The following is a 14,467-nucleotide window of genomic DNA, read 5'->3' as shown; positions in this document are numbered from 1 at the left end:
ATTGGTGCTCATCTTGTTTGAATGACGCCTTTAATGATTATATGACTTACGCCATCAGACACGGTGGCTTCATTGACAGAAATGAAATTAATAATATCTTTAATTTCTTTATCAGTAGTAGTAACTCCTTTAAGGAAATCATATCATAGTTTTTGAAAAGTAGACGTAAAATGATCATTTAATAAGTTAGATTTTCTTTTTATCATAGCTGCAAACCGAAGCATTATTTCTTATGTCTACAAGGGATGGAATATACTTGGAAGGATTTATCTCTTTCAAAAGTAATTTCGAAATTTTCCAAAATGTTTTACAAAAGATGTGCACCAATATTATCAATATTTTGCTTTTTAACATAAGTTTTGATGTTGTTTACTTTATTCCGGATTTGTTTGAATTTGTTTCAGTCGATTTGATGACAACGATTGAGAGCAAATGTGCGTGCTTTGTACATTTTCCTCATAATCTTAACTTAACATTGTATTAATCATCAATCAAACCATGGTTTATTAGTTGGGCGAATTGTTACGGTTTTACAAGGAATACACAAAGTTGATAATTTTACTAATTTGGTACTGAATGTGTAAGTTTCAGCATCAATACCTCTTGGTGTTAGCAAAAGATGTACCCAGTTAGTTCCTGTTAACAGGGCTTTTAATTTGTTAAAATCCGCTTCGTTGTAAATCCAGACAGCGCATGTAGGACGCTTGGAGGAACACGTTAATGCTGGTTGCTATATTAGAAGCATGTGATTACTTAATTCTCTATCAATGTTTAAGATGTCTGAGTGAAAGATATTTGTACCCCTAATTACAAAGATTGGATCAATCAAACTTTTGCTAGTAGAAGTAACTCATGTAGGATTTGTTTATCACATTTCGTAGACTTTATATTGCCATTAAATTAACTAAATTTGCAAAAAATAAATGGTACAATCTAGTGTTATAGTTCCCCGTAATAATAACATGTTGACATTGTCACTAATGATATTAACTGAAGCTTTAAAACTTTTCAAGAACTTGGTAGAAGAGTAGTTTGATCCATACGCTATCACTAAGGATAATTTATAATTTTGTATAATCTCAATCCACATTAATTAGTTCAATGTCATGACAACCAAAGTGCGAATCGCTCAAACGTTTGCAAAGTAGCTTTTCAGAAATGTATACCGTGATGCCACCTCCGTGACAGTTTGTATCTTTCCAAAAGGGGATTTTTAAAAAAAAAACATCAAATTTTAAAGTATCCACATGAATGCTAGATTTAAATGTGTATCATTGAAGCATAGCATTGAAAATCCTCAGCTATACTGTCCATGTAATCAAGTTTTTTGTTGGATGCTCCTAATATTTAAATGAAGTAAAGAGGCAGATTAAAAAAAATGAAAACATAAAAAATAAACACATTCAATATAATCACCGAAGGGAAAGCAATGAATGTTGGCAGAACGTAGACTTTCAATGTGAAAATGTGAGTCGGTTCAGAATACCGTTATCGTTTTCATCGTTGTCGAAAGAGTCAGGCCCACGAAAGCATGGACTATTTTATGTAATGGTCATTATATATTAAGTAATTATTTACAGTTGCGACAGTTCCGAATGGCAAGAAATTGCTGCATGCTATTTTAGATGTTGAGGAGACGAAGTAATGGCCTGAATATTGTGTAACATTTCACGACCAGTCTTGATATAAATAGTTGTATAACCAAATGAATATTAACGTGTATTGATATGACACACAACTGGTTGCCAGACCAGTGTTGCTAAAAGAAATGGTGGAGAAAAATGCTAACAATGAATACAAGACGTCGCAGCTCGGCGTATATCTATCTCCTAAAGAACACCTGAAGACTGCTCACTTAAGATACATTTTCAGGGTACCACTTCTATCATGTAATACTACTATTATCTTGCATTATGGACACCTGTTTTTGTGTGTGCCTAAATTGTATTTTAATGAGTATTGTATGTATGTATGTATGTATGTATGTATGTATGTATGTATGTATGTATGTATGCGAGTGTGTGTGTGTGTGCGTGCGTGCGTGTGTGTGTGGTGTGTATGTATGTATGTATGTATGTATGTATGTATGTGTGTGTGTATACTGGTATGTCTTTATTTATATAAATACGCACAAACATACTGTTCATGCCATTCGCACAACATTGCCTGCTCTAAGATGGTACTTTTTTAAAAATCTCCTTGTATAAATCGCTTTCGTTAAATAGCATTGTGAGGAAACAATTTCATGAACCAGGAAGATCAATAGCATAGCCAATCTCTTTAACTAGGAAGACTGATAGCATCAGCAATTTGTGTAAGCAAGAAGACTAATAACAGAACCAATTGTATTAACCAGGAAGATTGGTATTATAACATAATTGATTAACCAGAAAGACAGATAGTATAGTTCATTATCCAGGAAGTCTGATAATACAACCACTTTTGATTTTTGTACCCAATCAACAAAAACTTCTCACTTCCTGATAGAAAAAATGCAAATGTCACCACCACCTCACCCTATCATGATACAGTAACGATACACTGTGAGTTTTGCAACATGAAGAACGGAAAGGGTAGTGTTTCTTCTGACATTAAAAGTGTTTAATGCAGAGTGGTGCATTTTACATGTAAAGAGTGGAAATGAGATTGAATGCTTTTGACTTTTGAGTGTGTGTGATTTGGATTTTTAACGTAGCTTTAACAATTTTTCAGTCATATTGCTACGATGTCTGCAGCGTGGCAGCTTATAGTGATGTCCAGCACTGGGGCGTCATACCGCAGACATGTGGCACGATGTCCCACCCAGTCACATTATCCTGACACCAGGCCGACCAGTCTTAACACTAACCTCTTAATGCTGAGCGCCAAGCGAGGTAGCTGTTAGTACCATTTTTGTAAGTCTTTGGTATGACTCGGCCTAGGATCGAACCCACGACCTCCCGCATCCGAGGCGGACGCTCTAACCACTAGGCCACCGGAGCGGTCACTTTTGACTTTTGAAAGAAAGTGTTTGCTTTTCACATGTAATGAGTTGACAGGAGAGTACATGCTTTTCACATATAATGAGTTGACAGGAGAGTACATGCTTTTCACATGTAATGAGTTGACAGGAGAGTACATGCTTTTCACATGTAATGAGTGCATGAGAGTGCTGCTTCGCACACGTAAAACGTGGAAAGGAGACTGAATGCTTTTTACATTGAAAGGAGAGTGTTTGCTTTTCACATGTCACGAGTGGACAGGAGAGTACATGCTTTTGTCATGTAAAGAGTGCAAAGTAGAGTGTTGATATTGACATGTAAAGAATGAACAGGAGAGTGTCTGTTTTTCACATTTGAAGGAGTGTGTTTGCTTTCACACGTAATGAGTGGACAGGAGAGTACATGCTTTTGACATGTAAAGAGTGGAAGTTGAGTGCTGATATTGACATGTAAAGAATGGAAAGAAGAGTGTCTGCTTTTCACATTTTAAGAGTGGAAATGAGATCGATGTTTGTGGAATCTAAAGAGGGGAAAGCAGACTGTTTGCTTTTGACATGTAAGGAGTGGATTGGAGGGTGAAAAGGAAAGTGGTACTTGTGACATACAAATAGTGGAAAGGAGATTTTTGTTTTTTACATGTAAAGAGTGGAAAGTAGAGTGTGTGCTTTTGAAACTTAAAGAGTGGAAAGGATAGTATTTGCCTTTGACATGTAAAGATTGAAAAAAAGGGTGTTGCTTTTCACATGTAAAGAGTGAAAACAGAGTGTTCGGTCTCGACGCGTAAAAATTAGCGTGCTAATTTTTGACATGTGAAGAGTTTAAGGGAGAGTGTTTTGTTGTGACACGTAAGGAGTGGAAAGCAAAGCGTTTGCTTTTGACATGTAAAGAATGAAAAGCAGAGTGCTTGCTTTTGAAATTTAAAGAGTAGAAAGGAGAGTTTGTAACTTTGGCAATTAAAAAGTTGAAAGTAGAGTGCTCTTGTGACATGTAAAGCATTTTAAAGTGAATGTTACTTTCTACATGTAAATAATCAAAAGTATAGCGTTTGCTTTTGGCAAGTAAAGAGTTTAAAGGGGGAGTACTTGATTTTTAAATACCATTAGGCGAAGGAGACTTCTGATTTTGACATGTAAAGAGTAGAAACGAGAGTGATTATTTTTTAGCTGTAAGGAGTGGAATTTATTTTAAAAAAAATACAAGAATAAACTACTGCCTGAAACATTTGTGAAAACAGCTCGTGACAGTAGAAGCTTGAAGAATTCTATATGAAACAAAATGAAGCAATAACCACTGTGTAACTGAGGTATTTATTGGTTAGGAATAATACATTTTAAAGTTTGAAAATGTCTAACGCATACAAACTGAAACAGTTTAAATCAATTAAAACGGTAACTTCTAACGTGAATGAAGACCGTGATATGAGACCCATCAGTCCTGAGCACGTTAAACAACGAAGTCATGATGAGTTATGACTGCGACGAGAAAATGATGAACTGCAGTAATTAGCACATAATATAAGTAAAATTTTTGGTGGGGCTGAAATTCAACGGATAAAAGCACAACGCCTTAAATCCTTACAGCGGGTGAGGCTGATTTTCAACAGATATATGCATACTGCATTAAATCCTTACAGCGGTTGAGGCTGATTTTCAACGGACCAATGCACAACGCCTTTAAGCTTTACAGCGGTTGAGGCTGATTTTCAACGGATCAATGCACAACGCCTTAAAGCTTTACAGCGGATAAGGCTGATTTTCAACGGACCAATGCACAACGCCTTAAATCCTTACAGCGGTTGAGGCTGATTTTCAATGGATCAATACACAACGCCTTAAAGCTTTACAGCGGATGAGGCTGATATCTCAACGGATATATGCATAACGCCTTAAACCCTTACAGCGGATGAGACTGATTTTCAACGGATCAATGCACAACGCCTTAAATTCTTACAGCGGCTGAGACTGATTTTCAACGGATCAATGCACAACGCCTTAAATTCTTACAGCGGATGAGGCTGATTTTCAACGGATCAATGCACAACGCCTTAAATCTTTACAGCGGATGAGGCTGATTTTCATCGGATCAATGCACAACGCCTTAAATTCTTACAGCGGATGAGGCTGATTTTCATCGGATCAATGCACAACGCCTTAAATTCTTACAGTGGATGAGGCTCAAATTCTACGGATCAAAGCACAAAGAGGGCAAGATGAATTGTAAGGTCGAATATCAGAACGTCAAAGACTCGAAAATACAAAAAAAAGAAAGAAAAAATAAATAAACAAAGCATATCGTCTTGACCTATATAATGTTGTCAAGAACACAAATTATATCAGAATACAGCTACTATATAAAAAGATGGGATTGTTTTATAACACAAAGGTTTCTTTAGCAACGACCAAAATCTATACCAATTTCCCACGGTCGTTTTTGAAACAAGTCTTGAAGAAAAAAAAACAAAAAAAAAACATTTTGATGAAATGAAAGTAAATCGCTTTAGAATGGTTCATAATTTGTCATACCATTTCAAGCATGGAAAATCGTAAAGTCTAGCAATATTTACTCGATACTAATATTGGTTCAAATTTTACAAGGTAAAACAAGAATGGAAAATGCTGAATACATCACATCTACACCTGGCATGGATATATAAAACATATATGATGGCTTAAAATATCATTCCATAAATATACATGTAATATGTTGAATAAATGGGAATAAATAGATGGGAATAATTAAATATGCGACCATAAGGAGGTTGAGCAGGCCATGTTGGCTAGTTATTTGTATTTTTCTAATGTGTGAAATAATGTGCTATATTAATCAAAATAACACATTTAGCAAAGACAAAGTAATCAGCGAATAAGAGATGACGTAAAATGTTGATCGAGATAGTACATAGATTAAAACAGGTCGCTATTAAACAGATGAAATTATTTTAACTGTTTATCATTCCCTCTTTTTTTCTCTAAACACATTTTCAGATGATCGCCTTTGTCTTGATCATTTGGTTCATGCATTTAGGTGAACTAATCATATATGTAATGGCGTGGTGGCCATTTTGCCACCCCCCCCCCTTCTCCAGCATCTGAGTAGCATGCGTCCCCTCAATACTTTATTCCTTTCCCTCACTTCTTTCTTTGGCATGACACCACTGAATTCAATATACTGTACTTCGCTCGTGTAACTGCCAACCGATTGCGAACAAAAATGACCTCGATATGTCGCCAAATAATACGCTGGAAGGTCTCATTCTCTTATATTCACTGACGGATGGGTTATACTTGAGCAATTATGGAATTAATCAGCATGGACAATTTGCTAATTTCCCAAAATGCATTTTTTTAAAAAAAATTCAGAGTCTCCACGTTTGCTTTTGGCCGTGCAGGTATATGAGATAAACACGTCACTATCCACCCACCCAGATTCAGATATATTCATTCTAGACCAACCGTGTGTGTGATTGTGTGTGTGTGTGTGTGTTTGTGTGTTTGGATTTTTAACGTAGCTTTAACAATTTTCAGTCAAATCGCTACGATGTCTGCAGTGCGACAAGTAAATCGTGATGTCTAACACTGGGGCATCATGCCGCAGATATGTAGCATGATGTCCCGCCTAGTCACATTATCCTGACACCAGGCCGACCAGTCATGACACTAACTTCTTAATCCTGAGCGCCAAGTGAGGCAGCTGCTAGTACCATTGTTATAAGTCTTTGGTACGACTCGATCGGGTTTTGAACCCGCGATCTCCCGCATCTGAGGCGGACGCTCTAACCACTCCGAAATCGGCATTGGTGGTGAATATAGAAGTATATCTTACTTAAGCACGTATATTCAAAATATGTTTTAATGGTCGAAATTACATTGCTCATTACTATTTCTTTGGCAAGAGTTCTTAAAATTGTATGTCCTAAAATTGCTTAATTTAACAGTCAACGTGTTCCGTTTGTGGCCTTTCTTTCTTTTGACTTCATATCATTGAGTAGTCACTCTAAGACATGTTTTCATTTTGCAAATTAATTTTGTCAATTAGAAATCTTGTTATACTTACTAATGAGTTAAATTATTATTAATGCAATGTGCCTACGAAAGCACGAAGAAATGTGTGATTTTCCAAACTGGTAATATGAAAATCGACCTGCGGAGTAACTTGGCATTCATGTTTCCACGGATGGATAGGAGCGAGACTGGAATCAAACAAGGATATTGATAAAAGGTTTACAGACTTTTGGCATATGTATGATTTCTGTACTTAATCAGAATGTGAAAAGTGGTAAAAGTGGGAACAGAAACCACCGTGTATGTAAATACTATTTCAAACAGTCAATATTCCGAAACAAGTTTGAACTCTGATTTGAAGGAGACATTTAAGGACATTTTCTTCTGTTTTATCAAGATTGATTTTCCATACTTTTCCAACGAACAGAACCTTAGAAAGTTATTAAGGACTATCCCGAAGGAAAAAAAACGTATCCTTATTCGCTATAGGAATATTTGAAATTTACAAGTATCTATTCAGCACAACAATAATGTGTTGAATCTTATTAGACTGCTGCCCCAGTTGTAGCTCAAGGAATTTGTTTTTTTTTTTTGGGGGGGGGCTTTTAAATAAACATTGAAGATAAAAACACGGAACTGTTGAGAAAATTCTTCTTGAAACATAGTCAGACTTCACCTATTGGTATTTTATTCTAACAAAAGGTAACTTCCTTCTTCTTTAGTATTTTACGATCAGTGTCACATTTAGACATTTAGAGTATTTTCAAAGCCATCCCTCTGAATATAAATGCTCTTTGATCGGATTTTTGGTACCTCTCAACTTTGTGTCCTCACATACATATTTTGCCGTCCACGTGTCCTGACCTCTGGATTATATCGTCACACATATTTCGTGCCATGTGCGTGTCTATACCATTCCACTAGTTCCATCACATATATTTTCGTGTGGAGTACATGGTTACAGATGCTACATTCATTGTGTACACATTTTATGCTTGTTTTACTACAGTTAACAAATCATCGGCAAGTGTGCATTGTCCATAAAACAAAGTGAGGTTTGAAAAGGTGAGCAATATATGTATGTATGTATGTAAGCAGCAGAGAGGGTGAACATACTCTAATTGACTTATCTGTCAAATCGCAAAATAAGCCTTCCTCTGAAAATCGCAAAAACTCTAACTGACTCACTCTCGAATCGCAAAAATAAGCCTTTCTGAAAATCGCAACAAAAAAAAAAAGATCGCGGCGGTGACTGGGGTGCCGAGACAACACCCTCGTTGCTGCTGCTACTATCCAAAACTTTTATCAAGACCGACTCGGTAACTCGACCGCTGATCATGTAAGTTTATTGCAATAAATCCATGCGGGGTTGACTGAGCCTGACTAAATAAATTTCTAAACTTAATTATATCCATATATCCGCTGCACTAAGTATGGCGAATATTTCGCAGAGTATGCGTATCAACTACGTTAAATACAGCTAAAATATTGCAGTTATCTCTGATCACTTTTGGTATTTTTGTATACCGCTGGGTTACATAAATTACATCTGTGTTTTATGTCTACCGCGTGAAAATATTCTAGCAGAATTTGATTGCTTATCCAGCATTACATCGTCGTATACAACTAAATGATTAACAAAATCCATCAATATCATCTACAGATGGCGCTTCATTACTATCAGTAATAAATTCAATAATATCATCACCGTTTTCATTCCAACAACTTTGCGTTTTCATTAAAGTCTTTAAGTACATCGTAGAATCGCTTGTCATCTACAGATGGAGCTACTAAATACAACTTATCCCATTTCAACCATCTCATTATCAAATTAAGTAACATTTGTGTTTCACCAGACCCAGATGGACCTATTATGATCATTCGGACAGAATTTGGTAGCGCAGCATGATGCTTGACTGGCTCTTGCTTTCGTGTCGCTGAGAAATCAATTACATCCATGTTGTAGAAATATAATAAATAATATGGATTTATATTGTGTGAAATGCAGGGCGCGTACCCCCACAAGTGGACTAACAATTATAATAACAAAAAACAAACGTCAAGCAGTTACAGGTAAGTGTGAACGAGGTGGCACAAAAAAATTAATTTATTTCAACAGGTGGAGTTTAAAAAAATGGGAGGTGATATTGCCGCGCAGTTAACAAAATTAGCAGGAACTCCATGGGCTAAATACCCAGGAGAAAAACATCTTCCAGGATATAATTATTGTGGTCCTGGTACTCGACTTAATATCCGACTTGATAACCAAGATCAACCAAAACCCGGAGAATATCCAATAAACGCTATTGATAAAGCGTGCCACGCTCATGATTTAGCTTATGAAAGTAAGGATCTTTAGTAGCGACATATTGCAGATATAAAATTATTTCATGCGCTAAATTCCATAAAAAATAAATCTTTTAAAGAATCATTAGCTAATTGGTTAGTAAGATCTCCAATGAAAGGTAAACTAGCATTAGGAGCCGGTAATTAATCAACCGATTGTTATTATAATGGAGTCGATTTATTATAGCCCAAGAGGATAATGGAAAGGTAGAGCAGCGATTAGTAAACTCGCTGAAGCAGCAGGTGTCAAAGGTTCTACTGCTGAAAAATGGTTAGCACGACAGCAATATGGCAAATTTACCTACCACAAGCTAAAACAATTCAGTACGCACATTTTGATGTTAGCGTTCCTTATGAAGTTCATCAGGCTGATATTTTATTTTTGCCACACGATACTATCAAAATTGGAAGACGTTGATTAAAGTACAAACATGCGTTAACTGTCGTTGATGTTGCAAGTAGATATAAAGAAGCAGAGCCGCTATTAACTTAAACAACATGTGAAGTAGCTTCTGTGGCTTCTGTGTTTGAACGAATTTCTCAATGAGGACCCTTACGATGGCCACAACTATTACAGGTTGATCCTGGCAAGGAATTTCATGGCGTATTATTATCGTTGATGAAGCAACAGCGCGTTAAAATACGACCAGGACATACTGCAGTTCATCGTGGTCAGGCAATTGTTGAACGATTTAATCGAACGCTTGCTGAGCGGTTATTTGGATATCAATACGTGAAGGAAATAATTCAAGACAAAAGATCTCGCGAGTGGTTTACAGGATTATCAAGTGTGATAGCTGCATTAAATAATGACATTTCTCTAACAACTTCTGTGAAACTCATTAGAGCGATAAATAAAAAAAAAAACAAAAAAAAAAAAACATATACCCGTAGAACGAAGTGATTTTTCAAAACAACCAGTGCTGGGTAATGTGAGTGTAAGATATTTATTTGAACCCGGTGAACTTGAAGGTGGAGAAAAAGGGCAACTGATCCTATCTGGAGTATTACGACACAACATTTCCAATCTACAGACTTGATTCAACTGCTCCTCAACGTGGATTTTTACGTGAACAATTACAAGTAATTCATGAAGACACAATTACCACCGCGATCACTTAACCAGCACCCCTACGTAGATTACACTCAAGACAGGTCTGTATTACATTTTCGCGTGTATGACCAAGACTACTATCTTTTCTATCTACGTTAAATTGTCTTGGATCATTCTTTGAATATCGCCACAGCATTACTGCGTTACAGCTTGCAAAAATCTATTGCAGGTAGAGAATGGCTCCCGTGTATGTTGTGCTGTCCTTAGTACGATTTATGTATTGTGCCGTCCTTAATTAATTGTATATACTATATGTACTATGGCGTCCTTAATCAAAATTATATATACTATATGTACTGTGTCGTCCTTAATTAATTGTATATACTATATGTACGGTGCCGTCCTTAATTAAAATTGTATATACTACATGTGCTCTGCCGTCCTTAGAATTAAGGTTTACTGTAAATATATCTTCCTGAGCCTGCTAGACTGTCATATGGCAATCTAGGGTCTCACATGGGTATTGTGTCGTTCTTAGGATTAAGATTTGTGTATTTTGCTGTCCTCCACTAAACACGCGCTCGTGGGCCTGCTAGACTGTTGTTTGACAATTTAGGGATTCACATGGGAGGTTGTGTCGTCCTTAGAATTACGATTTATATATTGTGTCGTCCTTACTAAACACGCCCTCTTGAGCCTGCTAGACTGTTATTTGACAATCTACGGGTTTACATGGGAGGTTGTGTTTGGTGCGTCCCTGAGCCTGCTATACTGTCATATGGCAATCTAGGAAATCACATGGGTTTCTGTCGTCCTTAGTGTAAAAAACACCCTTTTGGACTTGTTAGAATGTCATATGGCAATCGAGAAGTTCACATATGAGTGTAAAATATTTTTCTTTTAAACGTATATTTAGTAAATAATGAATTACGAAAATATCAATGACATTATTTCTGCTATTAAAAATTAGAAAAAGATGGCATAACTATATTTGCTTAATCCTGAAAAAAATATTTCTAATTTTGAAACATTACAAGAACGAAAATATAATGGTGGATACACAATACCTTCAGATTACAGATTTATAACACGAATTCAAGGGGGAATGTTTCAATAGTTGGCTACAGTAAAAGAAAGTGAAGTGATAGAATTCGTCCCTTTCTCTCCCGCAATAGAAAAAAATAGGTCAGAACTGTCTCGTGAATATGAGGCAAAAAGACAATAAATACTCGCATAAGACAATTAAGAAAAATAATGTCAGAAACTGTCAGTGCTTGTACGAATAAAAATGAACGTTAGACTCATTCTTGGAAATGGAATTGAAGGTATGTCAGATTTTAGTCTTTTTTTCACTGATTTTAGTCCATTTGTCGGTAAAAACAAATATCCACCCCAATGATTTTATCAAGGACAAGGACGGGGTTATTTTTTATTACTGTTTTTAATGTGTATCACGCGTCAGTTGCATTTTTAAAGTATGTGCTGTTCTTTTTGTCCTTGATAAGGGGAGACAACACTCTACGATTAAAAATCCTCGAAAATCTTAGATTTGTAGGATTTTGCATATAAATTCAGACTCAGAGTGTCTCCACGAAGGTTAGTCAAATTATTGCTCTGGTCACTTAGTTTGAAATGTTGTATTGTTTCGATGATTTGTTGTTTTAATTCATCAGAATAATATTGTGTAATACTAACAAATACATTATTTAAATTACCAAATACGAATATAAGTTCAGGTTTAATTTTTTCTGATATTTCATTGATATATTCTTCGTTTATAATTATGTCAAAGCCATCTGGGTTTGCATAAATATTTTGACTGCTTCTTCAGGATTTGGGAGATACTTAACCATAATAGTAGAAATCTACTATCTTCGTTTTCCAAAAATCTTTTTTGTATTCTGGTTCCTTTATATATTTCATTTCTTTGGTGATAAAATCAGACTTTTTGGTTCTGGCGGTCCTTGATATTCAGGAGCAACTTCATGCCATCCTAGCACAAATATGATCGATGACTGATATATATCAACGACGAATGAATCTATTTCAATTGCGGCTGATATCGTCGGCTCGTGTACTGTTATGGCTATCTTGGATTCTTTTCCCGTGATATTTTTAATTCTACCTTGAAATTCATCATTGATCTGTTCGATTTGATACCTGCCTGTGGGTATTCCAACAACTACCCAGTCAGGTGTTCCATGATCCTTAGTTTCATTTGCAAATACCAGCGAATCATTTGATTGTAGTCCACAAAATGATCTTGACCGGATATTGGGTCAACTGTAGTATACTCGCAACTGCGACAGAGCTATCTCCGCTACTGGAATCGCGGTTGGAAAATTAATACTGAACTCAGGGTTAGTGGAGTTTACTGTTATCATCGTGGTTTTCAGCGGGGTTGTATTTGCAGCTATCTGCTGAAGTAGTTCTATCATTATTCAACTTTACACCATTTTTTAAATGGTAAATTTTCTAAATTGTTTGCTTTTCTGTCAGATTATTGACTGTTTGCTTTTCTGTCAGATTATTGACTGTTTGGTTTTCCAAATCGATGACTTCATTTTATATCTTAAGCATCACATGAAATTCGGAATCTGATATCGTTGTATCATTCAGGCTTGATGATATCAGCGACGACAATTTAGAATACGCGTTCGATGCCGTGTGTAATTGTACAACATAATCATGCAATTTTGTGCTCGTGCACGTGGATATCTTTTTCGCGATAATATTAAAAACCCCAGCGAAGATCGCCGATGATGAAACACATATTGTCACAGCTGCAGATGCTGTCACTGGTGTTAGCGCTGATAATACCACACCGGTACCAGCAGTGAGCGCGGATGCTCAGTACACAATAACATCAATGAGAACTGCACGTCTTCGGTATTTTTTTATACTTTCGTTGTATACTTGTCAATGATGGTATTCAACGTCATTTGCCTATCACCCACTTGATCACATCTGTTGAAATGCTCATTATACTTTAAGCAGTAACCAACTGAGGTGTTTCAGTAGCGAATTCCAGACACCATCAGTAAGATGCTGAGGTTAATTTCTTATCACACTGCTTCCGGTATAAATGTTTCTTCATCATCGCTATTTAACACAATAGACACAACTCCGGAAAACTTATCGGTTGAATGACGCCAGGGATATGTAGTGTATATACTAAATTTTTCAGCACTGAACACAGACAAACTGTACACACCAGTGACTTCCCCGGTTGTTTGATAGTATTATTTTACTGTGACCATGTTGAGAATCCCGATGACACTGTGTATACTATATTGACAAACTGTTTGAAGAGAATTTTAATCAGATTAATTTTGTTAACGATATCAGGAATTCCACTTATGACATCTTCTGGTGTTCTTTCAATCGTTTCAATGCTCGTCTTGATATCAGAGAGTTTCAAATCAGCAGTCAACGGAGTACCAAAGAATTCCTCTTCGGTTTCATTAGTTTTTCAAAAATTTCTACGAAGAGTCGTGAACATATTTACATGAATGTCGTGCTCAGCCCACAACTTTGATATTTTACTATCAACGGCGCTGTAGCTAACCTCTACATATTTTTTTGTTGCGGCATCTTCGTCGGATGTTGGATCTCTTAGCACGACTATTCTATTTCCATTCATGCTGAGTTCACCTGTCATTTTGTCACCGGTATTCTTCAAAAGATTAGCAACGCTTCTTGCAATTTCATTGCACAGGGATGTTATCCGTGGTAGCACCGAGAACTCTACGAACTTTATAATTCCACTTGATGTTACTCGTTTTTAAAACGCCGTATTTATCCTGAAAAACAACAATTTCATCCTGATCAACTCCAGCCAGGTTCATAATATCAGCGAGTTCGTCTTTAGGCGCGTAATTTGACAGATCTATTTCGTCGAATGTTTTTACTCTTAGCAGTATCTCTGCGGGATCTTCCGTGAATATCTACCATTATTTTCTTTTCTCTTGATCTAAATCAACGATTTCTCAAACTGTTGACTTGTATAATTAGATACGACTTTGTGAGGTGGCAACGATGGCGTCTTTGATACAGCGTCAAGTACAGCAACTGCTTCACGGCCG

Source organism: Sinohyriopsis cumingii, chromosome 5, assembly GCF_028554795.1.
Source record: "Sinohyriopsis cumingii isolate HCF-2022 chromosome 5, ASM2855479v2, whole genome shotgun sequence".
NCBI classification, from domain to species: Eukaryota; Metazoa; Mollusca; class Bivalvia; order Unionida; family Unionidae; genus Sinohyriopsis; species Sinohyriopsis cumingii.
Note: the sequence above shows the minus strand (reverse complement) of the source record.